Source organism: Microtus oregoni, unplaced genomic scaffold (assembly GCF_018167655.1).
Source record: "Microtus oregoni isolate MIOR12 unplaced genomic scaffold, Mior012 000106F_ref0000393, whole genome shotgun sequence".
Taxonomy (NCBI): domain Eukaryota; kingdom Metazoa; phylum Chordata; class Mammalia; order Rodentia; family Cricetidae; genus Microtus; species Microtus oregoni.
In genome coordinates this window covers 2,547,718-2,567,175 of record NW_024544721.1, presented here as the reverse complement: position 1 = coordinate 2,567,175, position 19,458 = coordinate 2,547,718, and the positions used below count along the sequence as shown (strand labels likewise).

Here is a 19,458-nt window from a genome sequence, read left to right as displayed (position 1 = left end):
AACATATTTTTAATATAATTACTTTCACAGTGACTTGAATCTGTTAGTTTGCTTGAGTAAACCAGAGAAATGAGAAGACTGGCAGCCAGAAATTTTATTTAAGCAAATACATCCGATATATATATATATATATATATATATATATATATATATATATATTCTTTTAAAAAAGACCTAATGTTTAGTAGCAAACTTGCAGAAATGGTTTAGCGTGTAAATAAAATTTTGGTGTTAAAACATTGGCATATTAGAAATGCACCATGAAAAGCTTTACATCCCATATTAGTAAAAGGAACAGGCTGACAAATGTTGTATATAAGATGTGGAGATTGTTGATTATGACCATCATTTTTAAATGGTGATTTAGTTATCTTTCACTAACAGTAAATACTTTTAATGATGGAAGTAAAGTCTTTCTTTGAGCTAATTAATCATAACAAAATTAAAACGAGAGACTGATTAACTTTCTAGCTAAAATTTTGGATATTTATAAATCTAAAATGATTCATAATGTTTCAGAAGCACTGAATTCAATTTTTTCTCTCATTTCTAACTAGAGAACCATAAAATGGAAAAGAGAAACATGTCAAATGATTTCCACTACAGTAAGTTTTGAAAAGCATTTTGTTTGGTTATTGATATTATTTCCTCTATTTAGAATATACACATGAGTGATTAAATTTTATTTTACTACTCATAAATATTTCTTTCCATAAAACGACTGCATCTTTGGAAATGAATTAAAAGACCATAATACAACTGCGGAAAGTGTTTTTGAAGCTCTGGGGGAAAATATACACTAAAAATGTGATTTTGGTTTGTAGTCACTCATAAAACACACACACACATATGTATGTATGTATGTATATATATATATAATACTAAATGTATACATTGGATAGTTTGAGTAGCATGCTATTTAAACTGAGAAATTTTAAAGTATGAGAATAAGAAAAGAAGAGATAATCACAATTAAAAATTAAGTGGATTCTGGCCATAAATAAAGGACATTGAGCCTATAATCCGTGATCCTAGAGAAGCTAAATAAGATGATCCCAAAGAAAAATATATAGTTATCCTCCTGGATATTGGAAGTAGACAAGATTGCCAGGCAAAAATTGGGAGCACGGGGGTGGGGATAAGGGGCAATGGGGAGAGAGAAGGAAGAAGGGGAAGATTGGGGAAAATTTAGGGGAATGGGGTGGTTGAGATGGAGGAAGGGTGGATATGGGAGCAGGGAAGTAGATATCTCAATTAAGGGAGCCATTTTACTGTTGGCAAGAGACTTGACTCTAGATGTGTTCCCAGGTGTCCAAGGAGATGTCCCCAGCTTGTTCCTTGGGCAGCAGAGGAAAGGGTGTCTGAACTGGCCTTATCCCATAGACACACTGATGAATATCTTGCATATCACCATAGAACTTTCATCTGGCGATGGATGGAGATAGAGACAGAGACCCACACTGGAGCACTGGACTGAGCTCCCAAGGTCCAAATAAAGAGCAGAACGAGAGAGAACATGAGCAAGGAAGTCAGGACCGCCAGGGGTGCATCCACCCACTGAGATGGTGGGACTGATCTAATGGGAGCTCACCAAGGCCAGCTGGACTGGGACTGATGGAGCATGTGATCAAACTGTACTCTCTGAATGTGGCTGACAATGAGGGCTGACTGAGAAGCCAAGGACAATGGCACTGGGTTTTGATTCTACTGTATGGACTGGCTTTGTGGGAGCCTAGTCTGTTTGGATGCTCACCTTCCTAGACCTGGATGGAGGGGGGAGAACCTTGGACTTCCCACAGGGCAGGGAACCCTGACTGCTCTTAGGACTGGAGAGGGAGGGGGAGGGGGGAAAGGAGGAGGTGGAAATTTTCAATAAATAAATAGATAAATAAATAAATAAATAAACCCCATACATTCTAATACTTTTGAATTGCCATGACTTACAATACCATGTTCTCATATATACTGCTTCTATATATAACTTATTTTCAAATACTGAGGTTTTTATTTCTTTTAACAGTGCATGTATTGGTTTATATAGGTTTACACAATTTAACACCAGGTTTCCACTTGGTAGCATGGATTAGAGAGATGTAGGAGACTTGGCCTTGCTTGAGAAAACATATTCCTGGAGACAGGCTTTGAAAGTAAATAGCCTTGCCTTACTTTCAGTTCTTTCTTTCAGTTAAAATGTCTTGCTCCTGCTTCAATGTCTAACACTTACTGCCAGTGAGATGGATTCATCTCACTCAAATTGTAATGTCAAAATAATTCTTCCTTCTCCAAATTTGATTTGCTCGTAGATCTTTAGTCAATGGACCTTTGCTTGACAATGTACTTATAAAAGTCAATGTGTTGATTAGAATGAAAATGCACAAAATATGATCAAAGGAAGTGAAACTCTTAGGAAATGAGGCCTTGTTGGGAGAAGCCTGTTATTGGTGGTGGGCTTTGAAATTTCAGATACTCATCCCAAGACCATTATTTCTCTTTCTTCCTTCCTGCTGTTCCAGATGTAGATAAAACTCTTGGCTTCTTCTCCAGCACCATGTCTGCTTCCACATAGCTATGCTTCCCACCATGATGATAATGGACCTAATCATCTGAACCTACTCAAGTAAACGTTCCTTTTTAAGAGTTACTATGGTCATTGTGTCTCTTTACCAAAAACAAAACAAAATTAAATCAATAAATTATTGCTTTTAATATCAATATTTTTCTTTGAAACCTATCTCTTGTCACACCAAATCTATACTTTCTGGATATTGCTAAAAGGAACTCTTTGGAATTCAATAGAAGAGTGTGTTCCATATTTTATTTCTGCTACAAAAGGATTAGCTGGTATTTTATAAAATAAAGGGCACTATTTCCAAAATATAGTTCAATTCATATATGAAAAGGAACCTGCCCTCATGAAATCCCCAAAATGTCATCCTCATACACTCCAAGACTTTACCTTGTACTTTTATTGTGTAAATGCTGACCTCTAAGACTCTGGCTCCTATTATCCTAATGGCTTTTCTAGTCTTAGCCCATGCAGTGACTCTCACAGGGTAGATATCTCTGACTGGCACTCTTCCAGTGTTAGATACTAACACTGCTAATATTCCACATTTGGGAGTTAAGAGGACTCCTACAAATTTGAAGGACAGATGAAACTGTACAAAAAGGATCTCTGTAAGCAAGTCCACTCTTCTTCCAGATACTATTTTTCTGGGCTCCACAAATCTTTGGAGTAGCCTTAAAGCTATGTGAGGTCAGCCAAACCTCTCAAGTTTATTGAACAGAGAATTCTTTAGAGGAACACCTGGAGATGTCAAACAGCATTATAATAGAGTTGGGGGAAAAAGGTGCATGTGCAGTCTTGCTGAGCAATCACTACTCCTTTGATGTTGTCTTTACCTCAGAATTTTGTACAATGGGGCTATGATGGAAAAGTAATTTAGTAGATTTATAAAATGTTGCCAGTGTCATTCTTCCACTAATTAGACCCTTATATACTGACATCTATTTAAATGAATGTATTCACCATCTTAAAAAATAGTTTCTAGTTTCTGCTATAACAGTTAATTCATCAAAAAATGGACCATATAATTGGTGCTCTTTCCTGAGCATGCATTATTCGCTGTATTCAAGAAATATATACTAAATATCTATCAGGAAAGGAATTGATAGATATAATTTTTTATATCTATCTATATATGGCACCAATAAAAGAAAGGTATGTGTGTCATGTGTTCATAAGCATATAAGTTATTTGAAACTTAATAGTCAAAGAGTATCAAATATTCCATTTTTTCAATAATATGGATTATCTGGAGTATTCACTGTTATAGAAACAAAAGGAGTAGTTGCTACCAATGATTAAAGAAAGTGGTTAAGGGGGCATGTCTGACAAGTGAGTCATGCACTACAAACCCACTGTATATATTCTAGGTATATGTTCATGGATGATATTCTAGACATTTGGTATAAAAATGAAATTAACACTCTTGTACTGTGCACTTAGCTCTATTTTTATTATACACTGATTAAATCTCATGTAGCTCTGGGTGGCCTTGAAGTCACAGTGATTCACTTAAATCAGTCTCAGTGCTGGGATTAAAGGCCACCACTGCCTGTCTTCTATGGCTAACTAGTGTGACTAACTCCACACTCTGATCTTCAGGGAAGCTTTTTTTGTTAAAGCACAGACAAAATATCACCACAGTCTTCCCCTTTGACCTTATCTATTATTGTGTGTACCTTCAATAAAGTACTTATCACATCCTTGTGATTTTCTGTCACCCATACCAGCATCAACTTTAAGGTCATTGATGGCAAAATAATGTTTAAAATCACATATTACTTATCTGACCATAGATAATGAAACATCAACATGTATGTAATCAATACTGCATATTTCAATAGTGAGACTGATTCAGTTGAAATGTTTAAAATAAAAAAAATAATAATGGCAGATTAAACTGAACTACAACTTATGTGACATTATTCTCTTTAATTTGGACTTGTCTATTATGCTTACTTCTAATGGAATATGATGTCCTGACCTCTAAACACATTCTTTGGTGGATTTTTAAAACTACAAACAGTTCTTTAAGTCTAACTACATGACTACTAAGAATTTGAAACTGCATAATAAGACCTAGATTTGCTCAGCCTTCAAGCCAACCCTGCCAAGAAATAAGGCCTGAATGAAACTATCCTTTACTCTCTACGTTAGTCCAGGTGTTAATTGAATAGGAAAACATGAATTCATGAAGTAAAAGAATTATTAAGTAAAATGTTCCCTGTATTCATGAAATAATTCTCATTATGTCAAGTAAAGTGGCTATTATGTTATAATTGAGTTTTAAAATAGTTTAATTGGTAATACCTTAAAATTAAGTTTCAAATCATATAATATTCTAACATCAAATGAAAAATTAAATAAGCAAAAAAGAACAATATATATATATATATTTATTAACAATAAAACAACCTATTTATTGTATAAACCTTGGAATTTAATCTTTTTCATATTTATCTCATGGGTTATGTATTGGACCAATCTATTGTTAATCTATCAAAAATCTATTTAGATCTTTTTCAAAGTAAGGCGGCAGCAATATCATTTATGCATAAACATTTTAGCAAAGATATCTTTAATTAGAGTTGACTATGATTACACTTAAATTTTTCTTTATAGTAAAAATTTGCATTCAGTAAACTATTCAAATTTTAAGTGACCTTTTTCTGTGCTTTGACTGACTAATATACTCATATAATCCAAAACTACATGAAAGTATATAACATTAGTTTGATTCCAGAAAACCTCTTCATTGCAATTCTAGCACAATAGCTGTATCTTGCAAATCAAGAAGACATTTGTTTTTGATTTTTCTTTTGCTATATTTTGACCTCAGCTAGAGTTTTATATAAAATTGTTATAAATTCTTTGTTATTTTACTATCTTTTCAGTCAGATAAATGTTTATTAAAGTAGATAAACAATTTTACATTTGTAATAATAATTTGTGAAGCATCCAGTTATATTACATCCTTGCCAATATTTGCAAATATCAGTTTTAATAATTGCAGTTCTTCTGGATGTAATAGGAAATGATGGAGAAGGTGTTTTATTTTTAGTGGGCTTAAGGGCCATTTATTTTACTTGATGTTAAAATCTGCTCAAGTTTTTTTGTACTGTGTAATCATCTTTCATTATTGATTGATAAGGCTCTTTAGACATCTAGGGTATGTTTTTAGTCTGGTTGTACATTGAAAATATTTTTCATTTTCTGTTTATCCAGCCATTTATTTTTTGTTTGAATAAGTGGAAGTTTTCTATCATCAGTATTGCTTTATGCTTCGTGTGTAAAATCCCCACTCAACCTCAATCAATACAATTATTTATGCATGTTTCCTATATATGTTTCAGAGATTTTGTGTATTATTTTGTTAATATGAATTAGCACAAACTATTTTCAGTCATGATACAAAATAGTTGTTAAGGATTATTCTTCCAGCTATTCCATTTTCATTCATTGAGAAAATTATTTTTGCCATTAGCTTTGATGACTTTTTCAAAAGTCAACTAATCATTTAAAACTACCTAGACTGTCTACTTTGATTTCTCAATTGGTTTTATTATCTTAAACCATAACCATATTTTCTTAATTCCAATGGTTTTACAGTAAATCTTAAAAACCTGCAGTAGAAATCCTCAAAATAAATTTTTCTGTTACAATATTCCTATAAATATCTTGGATCATTTTCCTTTCCATGTACAAATTTTGTTGTTGTTTTTCTCAAGGCAGAATTACTCAGTAGCTTTGGAGCTGAAAACTAGCTCCTGTGGTCCAGGCTAGCCTCAAACCAACAGAGATGTGCCTGCCTCTGCCTTCCAAGTGCTGAAATTAAAGGTATGTGCCACCACCACCTTCCTTCCACATACATTCTAAAGTCTATAGTGGAAGTATACAATAGTCCATATGTGTACATGTGTGTGCATGTGAATACACACACACACACACACACACACACAGACACACACTGCACACTACTCCTTGGAAAAATTTGCATACTAAAGACACATAGTATAGCCCATGTAAATAGTAGACCCTATATTTTTTAATAAAAGCAAAACTTCCAGTTTCTTCACAAAATTATTTGAAATTAATGTTAAATACTTTTACATGTAATTTGTTGCATTCATTTATTATATATGGTTGTTATTGATCCATTCTGAATGAAATTGAATTTTTAAAATAATTTTTAAAGTTCCCATTGGAGAAGACTTTAACTTCTTCATCTTGGTTTCACCCTAATTTACTATTGTTATTTTTTAAGGCTATTGTGAAAAGAATTGCTCTTCTGATTTTTTTCTTGGTATTCATTATTGGTCTATAAATGCTCATTATACATCTTAGAGAATTTGACTCACATTAAAGGACTATTTGGCTCTGTTCTTTAAAAATATTTTATTTATACTTTGATATATATATATATATTCTATTTTATCATATTTATCATACACTACTTCTCTGTACTGTCCCTACCCTGTTGTACTCCTAATTCCATGTCTTCTTTTTATGGTTATTAATAATTCTTGGGGTCCAAATAATGCTGCCTATATGATGTAAGGGTAATCTACTAGGAAATAAGCATCAAACAGGCAATTATTTTTCTCCTTTAGCTATTTTCATTCTAATAAATGTTCTCTTCAGGTAGAGGCAGAGTCTCAGCATCCCCTTCCTATCCATACTCGAATTTGTACAGGCTTGATCTTGTGCAGGTCTTGTGCAAATGAACGTAATAACTGTGAGTTGACATGGACAATAGCACTGTTATGCTACCTATATTCTTACCCCTAACTCTATTACATGTTTCTTCAGATCATTATAGTTTCACAGTTTCTTCTTAGTTTTATGAAGCTCATTTTGCATCACTTATAGATTGCCTTAGGCAAGAAGCTGTAATCTATGGAATCCAGCCATAATCTTTTTATTTAAATGTAATTTCCATAAAACAACTGCTTGCTTCTCCTTACTCTGTACTCCCCCATTTCCTCAGATTTGTGGGCCCTCTGGATATTGTTAAGCTAAGAAGTAGTTTTATATTATCAGTCAGAGAACATTTAAATTAAGTAATTTTTTGATCTATAAATAAGACAAGTACCTTATTGACTATTGTGCAACTGTAACATTATTTCTGAATTTGGATGAGATAAATTATATAAAAATAAATAGATACATGTACTTTAAGAAAAGTCTAATTCTGGCATTTCCCTATTTTGTTGTGAGTTTTATAGAAAGTGAAATTATTAGTAATATTTAAATCTTGCCTATATTTTTGGTTAGTGAAAGTCTTTTTCCACTAAAAGCGAGTTTAAATCAACAAGTAATTCCAATCTTAAGTGTAAAATTAAATATTGTTAAACATGTCTTTTGCACTATAGATGAAGTATTTAAGTTGAAATCCTCAAAGCACATTTACTTAAAGTAAGTAGTAACCCCATGTGGCCTGACATTTTTTGACATTTTTATGTGTTGTCAGATAAGGTTATAAGAAACAAAGTTGTTTTTCTTAGCACAGCATTTTGACAATGTTCATATTTCAAATCTAATATCATAGTATTCACAGTAAAATAAGCTCGCTTACACTCTAAATTATACATTTCTAGCACACTGTAAACAGGATGTGTTGTTTACAGCTGTTTAGATCCACTAAATATCTGTAGATTTGCTTCCTCAGCTAGGGCAGGAACTTGCTGGCTATAACTCCCTGCCTTGTTCAATAACTTCCAGTAATTATCAGGTATAAGATGCAATAAATTCATGTAATAGACTGCCCCTTTGCTATAATATACAATCAGAGGCAATCAATGCTTCTTACAATAAGGAGAAGAATTACAACAGTGTTTTATTCTATAGCTTTGGTGATACAGCTTTGCAAACCACCAGAGGGAGTAGAGTTAAACTTCAGTGGTCAAATTCCAATGCCATAAAACATAGCCCCAGGCTGACAATTTACGAAGTAGCAGCACAACAAGAGGCTGTGTACTTCTCAGCAGACTATTTTATTTGTTCATGCATCTAGCTAGTCAAAGACCTCTGTGTATTGCTGCTTTTTCTGTTCATATGCCTAGAATAATGAAAATCTCTTTGAATACAATAAATAATAATCAAGTATAGCCTTTGACCACATCATTAAAAGAAAAAAGAGTTAGACATAACTGATAACGAAGAGTCCAGTATTACAGTAACCCACAATGACTTGCTCATTATGAAGTTATATTTGTTACAGTTTAAGAAATATAATTTTATTGTGGTTTAAATCAAACGGTATTTTGAGCCTTGCCTAGTTATGCTTAAAGTATAATTACACGCTACATATCTTGGTAAGTAAATGAAAGGCTTTTCTTGGTTATTTGTTATAAATTTCTCCTATGCCCATAGTTAAGTGAAGGCCAGGCCTCTAAAGTGTTTCAACTATAATGCACATTGAATATAAAACAGTCCATTAATTGGGATAATAGGTCCCAGCATGTAATTGCATTTCTTAGGTGCTGTGGATAGCAACTGAGCGAAGGGGTATTTATTCAAGGTTGTTAGTCACCCATGGATAACTTTATTTGTCCACTGATGCTTAAATAAATGCATCATCCATCAGTAAGAATATTTATGAAGAAATTTAAAACAAAAATCATTATTGCTTCTCAAATTATGAAAAGAAACAGTATATAAAAGTTACTGAAGAATGTCACAATAAAATCTTTCCAATGTATCAGGTTAACTTTTTCAGGATAGTGTACAGTAAAATATTGTGGATACTGAAGAATAAATATGAATCAAATTTGATTGTATTTTTCTTGACATTCTACCTCCCAAATATATGTAAGACACAAAATAAATATCATCAGGCCATTTTGTGCCCTGTGAGTCTGCCTAGTTTTGCAAGAAAAACGTGAGTTTATCAACAATCTGTGAAAAATGCCATAAACCTCTATAATCTCTCAAATATTTTGGAGAATATTTAACTCACAATTGTAAATGTTCTTTTAGATTTTCCTTTAGTACTTGGTTATATATTTAAAGGAGTAAAAAACATATGATTTATTTTATTATGTGGAGCCCTCAACACCTCGTTTAAGAACAGTCAAGAGGTCTGTCTCTTGGTTATAGAATAATCCACACAAATTCTTCTACCATCCAGCTCCATTCCATTTGCTTTTTCCATAGCCTCCTTAGAGTTATCTATCCTCTCAAAATACACAAAAGCAAATCCACATGACCTGCCAGTTCGCTGATCATAAACTACATTGACACCACTCAACGGTCCATATCGAGAAAATACTTCACAAAGATCTCTTTCTGTTGTGTACAAACTGAGGCCAAACACTCCCAGGCAACTATTGGGATCTGGATTCGCCCTGCTGCCTGTATGTCTTCTGTGATTAGACATTGGAGAATGACTCCGGCTTCTTCGTCGACGATACTCTGGTGTATAGGATCTACTTCAACATCGTATCCTATGAGAGTGGGACCTGGACCGACTGTAGCGTTTAAGAGAATGTCTCCTTGACCTTGACCTGGATTTTGATCTTGATCGAGAATGGGATTCAGAATGTTTGGATACCCGTGATGGACTACGAGATCCTGACCTGCTCTCTGATTTTACTCAAGCAGGAGTTCCCGTTGGAGATTTTGACTGAGAGCGAGACTCTCTGTCCTCAAAGTTGTTCTCCTCTACATCACTCATGTCGGCCAAGAGCTCATACACCTACACCAGGCATTTACATGGGCAGACCAACTCATAGTGGTGGTGAAGGTGGTGGAGGAGGAGGAGGTGGCAGAAGCGGCGGAGGTGGTAGACGACGAGATTCTTACTATGATAGAGGATATGATCGAGGCTATGACAGATACAAAGATTACGATTACCAGTACAGAAGAAGGTCGACGGTCAACTTCTCCTTATTACAGTCGGTATAGATCACGGTCAAGATCTCGTTCCGATAGCCCAAGACACTATTGATATTGATAATGGAGTGGTTGTGGCTAAGGACTCTTTTTCCCTCCTTTTTTTTTTTTTTTTTTTTTTTTTGATTCTGGATTTCCAAGCTTCTAATGCTTCCTAGTCCTCAAAACAAAACCCTGGTTATTTAATCTGTGGCCAATTGTGTTTCCGTTTTACATCCTTTGTTACTCTCTTAATGGTGTAATTGTCATTTAAGTTGTTCAACATCTAAGTAAAAAAGGAGCCCAGTGGGGGAAAAAAAAGAACAGTCAAAAGGGAAGCAAGATATATGTGAAAATATATCCATGAGAGGAAGCCAAGATTATCCTCTTCCTGAGACATCATTAGCAAGACTAAAGGAAGGTTCTAAAATTTCAATTCTATTGACTACAATTTCCATGAGGCTCTGTGATATGAAAAAATACTCACAAATTCCCTCCACATGGATTATTACTTCTTTGTTTTATTTTTCTCCATATCACTCCCCAAACATTTTGTTTCTTGAGTAACATGTATTTTCTATATTCTTTTTTTATAACACATACAGTAAAAAATAATTTGAGTAGCTGACTGAGTGATTCAATAAATATTCCTCTTTTTTGATGTTAAGTATGCATTCCTAGAGATGGGGGAAAAGTTATATTGAAGGAGGAGGGTTTTAAAAAAACTAAGTGAAAATCAAGCGCTCCCTTCTATTGATAATCTTTTTATCACCAGGAAATGTTCTCAGCTCCTACCTATATAAAGAATTTTTGTTTTTGCTTTGGGTATGGATAGAATCATGTCTATAATAATGGAATTGTATTATATAAAGCATTATGATGCTTTTACCTTCCCTGGTGGTCTTGTTAGAAAATAATGATTTGTATTTTGTAGATATTCTTTCATTTTGCTTTTATTTTCAATCCTTTATCTCGGCTTTGCTATATATAATATAGCCAAATAAAGACCAATTAGCCCTAAAATTTCAAAATTTGAGTTGACATAGGAACTGAATGAGTTATAAAGTTAATTTTATACTCTTCCAACAGGACATCAAAAAGACTATGAATAAAGAGCTCTAGTTGATAGAAAAATCTGTTTATGTTTTATCAAGATGTCAGAACAGTAGTTAATTAACTAACATTGTAAGCATTCTTATTTTCTTTACAAATATGAAAGCAATATGTCAATATACTAATTACTTGGTAACTGAAAGCTTTCAGGTGTAATTTATTTTAGAAAGGAAACCTTGCTTTTTTTCTATGTTTTAATGAGAGTGATTTTCTAATTGCAAAGTGTATACATTCCTTATTATAGCACTAGCTGGGAAGTTAAACAAAATCATATAAGAAACTACTAATTTTGAAGTTATACTTAATTGATAACCTGGCATATTATCTTTGTAAAATAATGCTTCTTTACTTTTTCCATAGCATCTCAGGAAGAAATGGTATTATGTTTATAATATGATACTTTTCTAACCTCAAGATTAGAGTTTTTACTTTTCAGGAAAACAAATTCACATATATTGTTTTTTTTTAGAATAAGATTTGGTTTAGTAAATAAAACAAAAATAAAAGAAATAGAGTAAAAATAGCCACATAAAGGAATGAAAATACAAAGAAAATATGAATACTGTATGTTTCTGTTGTCTTTGAATTGTTTTACTGCTGAGGAAGAAACAACAGCTGCTAAAAGACATTTATAAATGCTGCTGGGTTAATCCAATCTATATATTTTGAAAATATGTTGACTTCAATATTTAAATCAAAAGATATGTTACTTTGGAGAAGAGCTTTTGCTTTTATTTCTACAGGAAATGAGAGCCTGTGGATTTATTCTTGGTTAAGAAAAATAAGGTATGACCAAGGAAGATCCACTGAAAAAATTTCCATTGGGGAAAAACATGATCCAGAAGATCCAATGTTTTATCGTACATTTTTTGCAGCTTCTTCTGAGTTCTACATCCAGAACAGTTTCAATACTGCTAGTTGAGATAATCCAGCCTCAAAGAATACTCTAGTCAGGACTTGACCATGATCCTAAATTTTCTTTGGGTCACCATAAGATTGCCAGCATCCCCAGTCAGCTGGAAATAGTATAGAAAACTATGTCCACATTCCCAAAAATTGAATTATAGATGTTTGTTTTGTTTAGAGAGTTGGTTACAAGTTCCTATAGATAATTGTCAGGAAAAAAGCTAAACTAAAGAGATTAGATTCAGTGTTTCTATTTTGAACAGAAGAGGGGAAATGCTGTGGGATAATATTCTTGTACATTGTAAAGTTTTGTTATTTATATTGGTTTAATAAAATGCTGATTGACAACTAGCCACACAGAGCACATAGGCGGGGCAACTAGACTAGAGGAATTCTGGGAAGAGGAAAGGCAGAGAGTCAGTCATAATCTAGACATAGAGGAAGGTAGATGAGAATGCTGCACTGAGAAAAGGTACCAAGTCATGTGGCTAAACATAGATATAAATGATGGATTAGTTTAAATTGTACGAGCTAGTTAATAATAAGCCTGAGCTATTAGGTCAAAGAGTTTATAATTAATATAAGCCTTGGTGTGTTTCTTTGGGTTGAAATGGCTGCAGTACTGGGGAGGACAGGAACACTGTCTATATATAAGCTACTAAACGAGTGGCAGAATTGATTTTTTTAAAATTGTGAAATTTTGATATATCTTGTATTACTTTCCCATGCAGCAAAAATGCTTCCTTCTCCTTTCAAAATATTTAAAGACTTTCAATTTGAAATCATAATTGGTACATGTTTAGATTCTCAATCAAATAGGTATAAACATCTCACTTTTATAGATGGATTCACTAGCATTTAATAATGCTTCATTATTAGATATTGCTTACTGTTCAATACATGAACAAGCACGGATATTATATATGGCCTCCCTAGTGCTGGTATTAATCACCTGTGATCCCAAATCCTAGGATCACCTTTGTGTGAGCTCTATATCCTTTTAAAACTGGATCAATCTCATGTAGCCCAGGGTGGCCTTGAACTAACAGAGCTCAGTCTGCCTCTGTCTCCTGAGTTGTGGGATTAAATGTGTGTGCTATCTCTAGTGGCAACTCTAGTGGCTGGTTGCACTGCTTCCCTGATATCTCATTTTCACCCCCAGATAACTGATTGCAGGCTTCTATTATTACGACCAATTAAAATTTGTGCTACATAAGAATGTATAAATGGTAGGCTTCTTGTATAAGTTTTTAATCCAATCCAAAGCTAACCTGAAAATACAAAGAACACTTTCTTCCCTATCTTCCTTCTACTTTCTTCATTTCCCCTCTCTCTCTCTTTCTCTCTCTCTCTTTCTCTCTCTCTTTCTCTCTCTCTCTCTCTCTCTCTCTCTCTCTCTCTCTCTCTCTCTCTCTTCCTGTCTTACTTCCTTCTGTTTTATTCTACATGTATTCAAATAAATCTTTGTAAAATTCCAAGTTTACCACATCCTAACAAAAGAGAATTCAGAGACAGAATAAGAAGCCATCTTTAAAAATGGTAAGGAAAGTCACTAAAAAAAAAATAACTACACTCCACAGCAACCATCAACAATAAATCCAGAAAAGGTGAAGAGTATGGTTTTCAAAGTTAGTACATTGCAGAACTATCCAGTTTTAAGTAAATATAATAAAGCATGTGAATAAACAAATACATTTGGTTTATGTTTAGGAAAAAAGCAATTTAATAGAAACTATCTCTAAAGAAGCACAGAATTTGAACTCACTGAAGATAAACTTTGAATCAGCTAAGTTAAATATCCTCAGTAAGTCAAAGGAAACCATGGGCAAAGACAAACAAGATCGAGGGGATGATCTCTCACCAAAGGATATATTTTAATGTCAAAACTTTTCCAAAGCAATAAAGAGAAATTTGAGAGCTGAAATATGTAATAAAGACATTCTACTTAGAAGATCTGTAAAGAAAAAATTCAGCAGATGAAATAACTGACTGATATGAAAATAGGTTAATTAAGATTATATAGTTCAAAGAGGAGAAAATATACAAAATGTAGGAAAATTTATATAAGAGGAAACTTAGAGTATACCATCAAGGATATTTGTAGGTGTTCCACCGGCAAAATGGTAGAACAGCCCCACTTTAAGCCTTCTAATCCCACAGATTAAAGTGATTTGTAGGGACATTGGATTTAGGTAAAAGGTAAAGAAATATAAATGGAAGCCGGGCGGTGGTGGCGCACGCCTTTAATCCCAGCACTCGGAAGGCAGAGGCAGATGGATCTCTGTGGGTTGGAACCCAGCCTGATCTAGAAGAGCTAGTTCCAGGACAGGAACAAAAAAAAATATATATAAATGGAAAACTAATCTGTTGTGTTTATGGGAATCAAATTTAGAAATAATATTTCCCAAAGATTATGTTTTGACTTGATTACTTAAGGAAAAGCATTTACCAAGAGGATAATGAGGAGTCACACATGCTAGTGCCTCTTCATAAATTATGGTTTATATGTCAAAAAATGTTGTTGAAATTGGGTTCGAAAATGCTATAGGATTAGAAGTCGACCTCTTTCATCCTGATCTCAAATCATTATTGCATAAAAAAAGGACCAAGGAGGATTTATCTTAGTCTTTTGGGTATGATTTCTAGTGTGCATTCCATAGAATATTCTAAGAAAGCTCTGTTTAGAGCCTTAGAATTATCCCACTCATACATATAACTCTTGCTTTTATAACAGGCTATGTAGGCTCTATAAAATAGTTGATCCAGAAGAAGTCATCTGGTGATTCTGACAATAAAGACAGTTTTGAACCTAAGCACCACTCTAGTGCCTTCAGTATTATTTGACAAGTGTATGCAGAATGACAAATACAGACAAATTCAAACAACTAAGACTGGAATAAATGCCTACCTTGAATGCACAAATACTGATACTTATCCACAGGATCGATAATAATCAAGGGATTATGACAGTATCAAGCACAGATAATATTATGGGGGTAATTTTACATGAAGAAATTGCCAATTCAAAATAGTTATTTTATGAAAGGTAAGCATAGACTTCAAAGAAATACAGAAAAGCAATTTACAAATTTATCAGAGAAATTTACCAGATTGATATAATACCTTAAAAATCATGTATCACTTTTCTAAAAATATAAATGCCCTATTCCCAGCATCCATATCAGGCAGCTCATAACTATCTGTGATTCCAGTTACAAGACCTCTGTGGACATTTGTTCACACACACACACACACACACACACACACACAAACACACACACACATACACAGACACACACACACACTTAAAATAATATGCATAAATCTTTAAAATGATAGTAAAAATTTTTGTACTTATCATGCAATAAACAAAATAAACCACGTAATAGAAAATGTTAAGCAAACTATTAAGAACCAGTAGCAAACAATGAGGTTGGATACAAGTTATTTGAAAGTATATAACAGAAAATAAAAACAAAATAATGGAAATTGACAAAGAAAGATCCTGAGATATGCAGAATATTAAAAGGCCAAATATTAAGTGATTAACAGTCAAGAGACCAGAAAAAGTGAAAGAAGCATAAAACATATTTAAGAAAATGTTTGCAAAAGATTTTTCAAACCTGGAGTAATACCAAATTATGCAGTTATTAAATGGTCAAAGATACCCACAGAAATGATGTACATTTAAATGTTTTTTTTTTTATCATTGTAGACAGTTAAAAGATAAAAAAAATTCCAGGGGGGTTTGTTTTACTTCTTCTTACATATCATTTCTATTTTCTATGGGTTGAAGTTGAATTGTGTCCATTATTTTTTAATGCCAATATTTTTTTTTAAAACTACTTTAGAACATTTGTAGATTCAGTCCACACATAATGTGTAATTAGCATAATATTGTCAAACACCATTAGCTCAGTACTAAATAAGTAACAATAAACACTGTTTACTTGTGTTATGTTGGGTACTATATTCTACATTCCATGGCTCCTTCTGACTTCATATTTACCCGATGGAAATGTACATTACCTCCACTTTCAGAAGTGCAAATTGAGTTAAAGATGAAATCTATTTAACCCTGTTTACTGAGCCTGTTTATGATATACCAATGCTTTAAAGCCAGGAAGTTTAACTACAGAACGTTAGTTCTTCGAAGTTATGCTAAAATAGCATTAATTTTAATATTATTATAATTTGTTTTGATTATTTGTTCAAGAATGCTGTATTATTTAGTTTACCTTTTGGTTAAAACTGCTATCCCAAACTAAACTAGTAGAAACAACTTAAAAAATTATTGGCTCACAAAAAACAAAAAGACAACAACAACAACAAGAAAAGGTCAAAGATTACAAATAAGATTCATCAAAAACATGCAGATTCCCAGATGTATTATAACCAAATTGTTAGAGGTCCAATACAAAGAGAATATCCTACACGTAGAAAGAAAAAGGAATGTTAAATATATATTTATATTTTTCTTTTTTTTTAATTGAGAAAAGGGAACGAAAACAAGTTTCTGCCTCCTTCCAGCCTCCCATTTCCCTCCCCATCCTCCCACCCTTCTCCCCCTCCTCCCACCCTTCTTCCCCTCTCCCCACTACTCTCCCCCTCCCTCTCCAATCCAAAGAGCAGTCAGGGTTCCCTGCCCTGTGGTAAGTCCTAGGTCCTCCCCCCTCTGTCCATTTCTAGGAAGGTGAACATCCAAACTGGCTAGGCTCCCACAAAGTCAGCACATTAAGTAGGATCAAAACCCCGTGCCCTTGTCCTTGGCTTCTCATCAGCCCTCATTGTTTGCCATGTTCATAGAGTCCAGTTTTATCCCATGCATTTTCAGTCACAGTCCAGCTGGCCTTGGTGAGCTCCCAATAGATCAGCTCCACTGTCTCAGTGGGTGGGTGCACCCCTCGTGGTCCTGACTTCTTTGTTCATGTTCTCCCTCCTTCTGCTCCTCATTGGGACCTTGGGAGCTCAGTCCAGTGCTCCTGTGTGGGTCTCTGTCTCTATCTCCATCCATCACCAGATGAAGGTTCTATGATGATATGCAAGATATTCATCAGTATTGCTATAGGATAGGGTCATTTCAGGTTCCCTATCCCCAGCTGCCCAAGGAACTAACTGGGGACATCAGCTTGGGCTCCTGGGAGCCACCCTAGGTTCAAGTTTCTTGCCAACCCTAAGGTGCTCCCTTAACTAAGAATTGTGCTTCCATGCTCCCCTATCCAACCTTCCTTTATCCCAGTTATCCTTTTTCCCCACGTTCCCCCCATCCTCCCCTTCTCCCTTTTCTCTCCCCATCTCCACTTACCCGCATCCCACCCCACCCCCAAGATCCCAATTTTCTCCCTGGCAATTTTGTCTACTTCCCATAGCCAAGAGGATAACTATATGTTTTTCCTTGGGTTCACCTTCTTACTTAGCTTCTTTAGGTTCACCAATTGTAGACTCCGTGACCCCTATTGATGGCTAGAAACCAATTATGAGTGAGTACATCCCATGATCATCTTTTTAAAAATGTCAATTCTACGAAAGGCAATTTATAGATTCAATGCAATGCCCATCAAGGTCCCATCAAAATATTTCACAGAACTTGAGAGGACAATAATCAACTTTACATGGAAAATCAAAAAACCCAGGATAGCCAAAACAATCCTATACAATAAAGGATCTTCTGGAGGCATTACCATCCCTGACTTCAAACTCTATTACAGAGCTACAGTGATGAAAACAGTGTGGTACTGGCATAAAAACAGAGAAGTCGACCAATGGAATCGTATAGAAGACCCGAATTTTAACCCACAAACCTATGAACACCTCATTTTTGATAAATTAGCTAAAAGTATTCAATGGAAGAAAGAAAGCATCTTCAACAAATGGTGCTGGCATAACTGGATGTCAACCTGTAGAAGAATGAAAATAGACCCATATCTATCACCATGCACAAAACTCAAGTCCAAATGGATTAAAGACCTCAATATCAGTCAGAACACATTGATCCTGATAGAAGAGAAAGTGGGAAGTACCCTACAACAGATGGTCACAGGAGATCGCTTCCTATGTATAACCCCAGAAGCATAGACATTAAGGGCAACATTGAATAAATGGGACCTACTAAAACTGAGAAGCTTCTGTAAAGCAAAGGAAACTGTCACCAAGACAAAAGGCAACCTACTGACTGGGAGAAGATCTTCACCAACCCCGCAACAGACAAACGTCTGATCTCCAAAATATATAGAGAACTCAGGAAACTAGACTTTAAAATGTTTAATTAACCCAATTAAAAAATGGGGCAGTGAACTGAACAGAGAATACTCAACAGAAGAAGCTCAAATGGCCAAAAGACACTTAAGGTCATGCTCAACCTCCTTAGCGATCAGGGAAAAGCAAATCAAAACAACTTTGAGATATCATATTACACCTGTCAGAATGGCTAAAATCAAAAACACCAATGATAACCTTTGCTGGAGAGGCTGTGGAGGAACGGGTACCCTCATCCATTGCTGGTGGGAATGCCATCTTGTGCAACCACTTTGGAAATCATTGTTTCGGTTTCTCAGGAAATTTGGGATCAACCTACCCCTGGACCCAGCAATACCACTCCTGGGAATATACCCAAGAGATGCCCTATCATATGACAAGAACATTTGTTCAACTATATTCATAGCAGTATTATTTGTAATATCCAGAACCTGGAAACAACCTAGATGCCCTTCAATGGAAGAGTGGATGAAGAAAGTGTGGAATATATAAATATTAGAGTACTACTCAGCGGTAAAAAAAAACGACATCTAGAATTTTGCATGCAAGAGTGGTATTACTGGGTCTTGGGTTAGGTTGATCCCAAATTTCCTGAGAAATCGCCACACTGATTTCCAAAGTGGTTGCACAAGTTTGTACCCACCAGCAATGGATAAGTGTACCCCTTACTCCACAACCTTTCCAGCAAAGTCTATCATTGGTGTTTTTGATTTTAGCCATTCTGACAGGTGTAAGATGGTATCTCA

The 19,458-nt window shown here is 34.5% G+C and overlaps 1 pseudogene; it reads right to left on the bottom strand.

Annotated features, from left to right (window-relative positions):
• Window positions 1-9,638: 9,638 nt before the first annotated feature.
• LOC121443419 lies at window positions 9,639-10,241 on the bottom strand (annotated as a pseudogene).
• Window positions 10,242-19,458: the final 9,217 nt, after the last annotated feature.